Below are 5,481 nucleotides of genomic sequence, written 5' to 3'. Positions count from 1 at the left end.
AGGACAAGAATAAAATAGGAAGAACTGCAACTCCTGAACAAATAGATGAACAGATAAATGTGTACATGATTTATGAATCTATATATATATACACACACATATACATATATATGTATATATATATATACATATATATGTATAAAATGTTCATGAGTGCTGAAGCTTTCAGAAGCACAGGCTGGGTATATGAAAAGAACCAGGGTTCAGAAATGGGCATTCAAACACGGTGAAATGAGCTGATTCTGAACTCCCTACCCCAACTAATAATAATAATTACTATTTTGGTACTTATTAAGCGCTTACTATGCTCAGGGGGGCTGAGTCGAAGGTCACAGGAAAGAGTCCAGCATCATACCTTTCCACTTCCCCGGCGACTGACATTTTGCCCAGCACCGCCCTAACTCCTTAAGCCTCCTAACATCCCTGTCAGCCAGTTGACAGATATAAATTATCTCCCCCGGGGCGTGGAGTTATTTAAATAAGACTGGCAAATAACTGAAGAAAGTTACCCGCTGCCCTTCCCTCAAGAAGCAGGGTCTTTCCCTGTTCACCCAGCAAAAAACAAATGAATATGCCAGTCAGGTCAATCGATCAATTGATCAGTGGCATTTATCTAGCAGGGATCATTAAAAAAGTCAATCTTTTGCCACTGAGCTCATGAGGAGATTCGGGTTTCAGGGATCCCAAGCTCTGTATGTTTTGGCCCACAGCGCACAGAACACACAGGGCTTGGGAGAGAACATACGAGGCAGAGTCTGTTAGACCTGATCCCTACTCATAAGGAATTTATAATCTAAAAATAATAATGATAGTTACGGTATTTGTTAAGCGCTTACTATGGGCCAGGCACAGTACTAAGCGCGGGGGTGGATACAATCAGTCGGAATGGACACAGTCCCTGTCCCTCTTGGAGCTCTCAGTCTCAATTACAGATGAGGTAACTGAGGCCCAGAGAAGTAAAGTGAATTGCCCAAGGTCACCCAGCAGACAAGTGGCAGAGCCAGGATTAGAACCCATGACCTTCTGACTCCCAAGCCCGTGCTCTATCCACTATGCCATGCTGCTTCTCTGGAGGAGGAGTTTACTGAAGAGCTAAGGACAAGGCTGCGTTAAGATTATGTACCCCAGACCCTTCATCACGATAACGCCATCGTCGCCGTCAATCAATCGATCAGTGGTATTTTTTGAGCACTTACCCTGGTCAGAACACTATACTGAGCGCTTGGAAGAATCCCACAAACGTAACAGGCACAGTCCCTGCCCTCATAGAGCTTCCGATTTAGAGACGGGGCTAGAAACAAAACCAACAGCATGTTAGGCGCATCCCCTCGTTCACCTCGGACCGCTTCCGGGTGAGGATTCATTCATTCAATCAATCGTATTTATTGAGCGCTTACTGGGTGCTGAGCACTGGACTAAGCACTTGGGAGTGAACAATACCACAATAAGCAGAAACATTCCCTGCCCACAGTGAGCTTACAGTCTTGAGGAGGAGACTGACATTAATAGAAATAAAGAAATTACAGATATAGCGGAGGACAAGAGCTCCAGCTTCAAAATACACTTCCTAGTCTCTCTAATGTCTCTAAATTCAGCAGCAAGCCGTCACTGACAGGATCACCGGGAACTCAAGGGTGACACAAAAGTCACTTGGACCGACCAAAATAAGCAAGGCCAAGGGATGTTGGTGAATTCTTCAACTCCCCCTCTTGGCTCCCTGTCCCATTTCCCACAATATCTTCGGGAGACGCGATTTGCAGGCTGTCTCATACATCCGTTTGGATGACTGACCTCACGTCTCGTAAATTCAGAAGGAGGCAGCCTCCCTTCTCGTTCTGCTCCCAGGCCTGCTCTAGAAGCATCTGTCCCGGGAGTTCTCTGACTAATATCTCACCCTGGTTACTGGAGATTTACTCTCTGGAGATATGTTGGCCATGCCAAGACATGCAGAGCTTGGAATATCTGAAACCCGAATCTCCTCATGAGCTCAGCGGCAAAAGGTCGGCTTTCAGCGTCCTGATGAACGATCCCCGTTAGATTATGTCAGACACCAGCTCGTGTGGGTCGTGGTCTCCTGAGAACACTGGCTTCTTGTTATGTTCTCCTTTTTACTGCTCTCTTTGAAGCGACGACAGGCTTCGTTTGGGCCTCAGCTAACCAAGACAAATGAAGCAGCGTGGCCTGATGGAAGGAGCACGGGCCTGTAATAATAATAATAATGATAATTGTGGTATTTAAGTGCTTTCTGTGTGCCGGGCACTGTACTAAGTGCTGGGGTGGATACAGGCAAACCGGATTGGCCGCAGTCCCTGTCCCAAGTGGGGCTCCCAGTCTTAATCCCTATTTTAAAGATGAGGTAACTGAGGCACGGAGAAGTGAAGTGACTTGCTTAAGGTTACATGGCAGATAAATGGTAGAGTCAGGATTAGACTCCAGGTCCTTCAGACTCACAGGCCTGTGCTGTAGCCACTAGGCTACAGTGTTTGTTAGGGTGGTCACAGGACTCGGGTACTAATTCCCTGCTCCGCCGATTGGATGACCTGGGGCATATCACTGAACTTGTCTGGGCCTCGGTTTCCTCATCTCTAAAATGGGGATTCAATGTCTGTGCTATATCTCCTTATTAAACTGTGAACCCCCCGACCTTCTGACTCCCAGGCCCGTGTTATACCCACTAAGCCACGGTGCTTAGTGACATGACTGCCTCCCGCTCTAGACTGTCAGCCCCTTGAGGGCAGGGATCATGTCTACCAATTCTACTTTCCTCTCCCCGGTGCTTAGTCAGTACAGTTTCCTGCAACGAGTTGACATTCAATAAATGGGATCGATTTATGAGAAGCAGCGTGGCGCAGTGGAAAGAGCCCGGGCTTTGGAGTCCGAGGTCATGGGTTCCAATCCCGGCTCGGCCACTTGTCAGCTGTGTGACTGTGGGCCAGTCACTTCACTTCTCTGGGCCTCGGTTACCTCGTCTGTAAAAGGGGGATGAAGACCGTGAGCCCCACGTGGGACAACCTGATTCCCCTGTGTCTCCCCCAGCGCTTAGAACAGCGCTCTGAACGTAGTAAGCACTTAACAAATACCAACATTATTATTATTATCACTGTTACTGATGGATCCATGGATCGATGGACCAGTGGCAGCTGCTAAAGGATGGGATTCAGGAAAGAAAGATGTTTCATTCCACCTGCAGCGGGTGGAAGGGGGGTACTGTGTGCTTCTAATGATAATAATAATAAAAACTCCTCACCATTGGCTTTAAAGCAGTCCACCACCTTGCCCCCTCCTACCTCACCTTGCTCCTTTCCTTCTACAACCCAGCCCACACATTTCACTCCTCTAGCGCTAACCTTCTCACTCTGCCTCCATCTCTCCTGTCTCGCCGCCACCCCCCAGCCCACATCCTGCTCAAATCCGTCAGACAATGACCCTCCCCCACTTCAAAGCCTTATTGAAGGCCCATCTCCTCCAAGAAGCCTTCCCAGACTAAGCCCCACCTTTCCTCATCTCCCACTCCCTTCCGCCTTCCCTTGACTTGTTCTCTTTGCTCTTCCTTGCTGAGCACTTACGGACACATCTATAATTTCATTTATTGGCATTCATGCCTGTCTCTCCCCACATAGACTCTAAGTTCACTGTGGGCAGGGAATGTGTCCGGTTATTGTGGTATGCCAAGCGCTTAGAACAGTGTTCTGCACACGGTAAGCTCTTAAGAAATACAGTTGAATGAATGAATGTATGCAAAGTGGAGTCTTGAGGTGCAAGTTAACTGGGGGAACTTTAGCCTACAGGTATGCAGACACGACGATTGCCTGGACTGCAGAGATAATTGAAAAAAAAAGTGGAGCTTTAGCCTGATGATTTCAGGCATTACCCAACCTACTCTTTCACTTATGCTGATGACTTTCACCTTAGATGCTAATGATGATGATGAGGATGATGATAATCATCCTCCTCATTGTGGTATTTGGTAAGTGCTTACTATTGTTGTGGGCAGAGAATGTGTCTACTAACTCTGAGCTCATTGTGGGCAGGGAATGTGTCTGTTTATTGTTCTATTGTACTCTCCAAAGTGATTAGCAATTGATTATTGATAAATGCAATTGATTGCTTTGCATATAGTAAGCGCTCAGTAACTACCACTGGTTGGTCGATTATATTGTACTCTCCCGAGCACTTAGTTCAGTGCTTGGCACACAGTAAGTGCTCAATAAATACCACTGATTGATTGACTGAACACTGTGCTGAGTAATGGGGCAAATACAGTCTGAGTAGACAAAGTCCTTGTAACACAGAGGCTCCTAGTTTTATTGCTACTGTTCTTGTCTATCCGTCTCCCCCGATGAGACCGTAAGCCCGTCAAAGGGCAGGGACCGTCTCTATCTGTTACCGATTTGTCCATTCCAAACGCTTAGTACAGTGCTCTGCACATAGTAAGCGCTCAATAAATACTATTGAATGAATAAGAGCGAGGGAGAGCAAGCATTGAATCCTCATTTTACAGGTGAGGAAACTGAGGCATAGAGAAGCTAACTGTCTTTCCCAAGGTCACACGGCAGGCAAGCGGTGGAGCCCGTGAAGGACGCTTATTCCAAGACGAAGCCCCCAGAAGCAGAACAAGCATGCCAGAGACAACAGGAGGGAAAAAAACCAAACAGCACATGTGTAGGCTGCAAGCTCACTGTGGCCAAAGAACGTGTCTGCCAATTAACAATAATCATAACGGTATTTGTTAAGCACTTACTCTGTACCAAGCACTGTTCTAAGCGCTAGGGTAGATACAAGGTAATCAGGTTGCCCCACGTGGGGCTCCCAGTCTTGACCTCCGTTTTACAGATGAGGTAAGCAAGGCACAGAGAAGTAAAGTGACTGGCCCAAAGTCACACAGCTGATTAGTGGCGGAGCCGGGATTCGAACCCATGACCTCTGACTCCCAAGCCTATGTTCTTTCCACTCAGCCACGCTGCTTCTCCAAATTCTGTTAAATGGTACTCTCCCAGGCACTTAGTACGGGGCTCTGCAGAGAGTAAGTGCTCAGTAAATGCAATTGATTGACTGACTGAAAATCGTCTGAGCCTAAAGCAGAGCCACAGAGTGGAGAATTAATCCATCAATCAATGGTATTTACTGAGTGCTTACTGTGTGCAGTATACTAAGCGCTTAGGAGAGTTCAACAGAGAACTAATATACTATAGTCTACTATAGTATAATATACCGTATTACCGAGTTCAATAGACAAAAGTAAATACAACAGCACAGCAAATCACAACTAAATATTATGAGCTGTGGTAGAACTTTTATCTATCACATACTTATAGATCTTCATTGAACTTACATCTATTATAATAAAACTAATAATAATAACGGCATTTAAGTGCTCACTACGTGCCAAGCACTGTTGTAAACACTGGGGTAGATACGAGGTAATCAGGTTGTCCAAGGTGGGTCTCACAGTCTTAATCTCCATTTTAAAGATGAGGTAAC

This window comes from Ornithorhynchus anatinus, chromosome 5, assembly GCF_004115215.2.
Source record: "Ornithorhynchus anatinus isolate Pmale09 chromosome 5, mOrnAna1.pri.v4, whole genome shotgun sequence".
In the NCBI taxonomy this organism is placed as follows: domain Eukaryota; kingdom Metazoa; phylum Chordata; class Mammalia; order Monotremata; family Ornithorhynchidae; genus Ornithorhynchus; species Ornithorhynchus anatinus.
Note: the sequence above shows the minus strand (reverse complement) of the source record.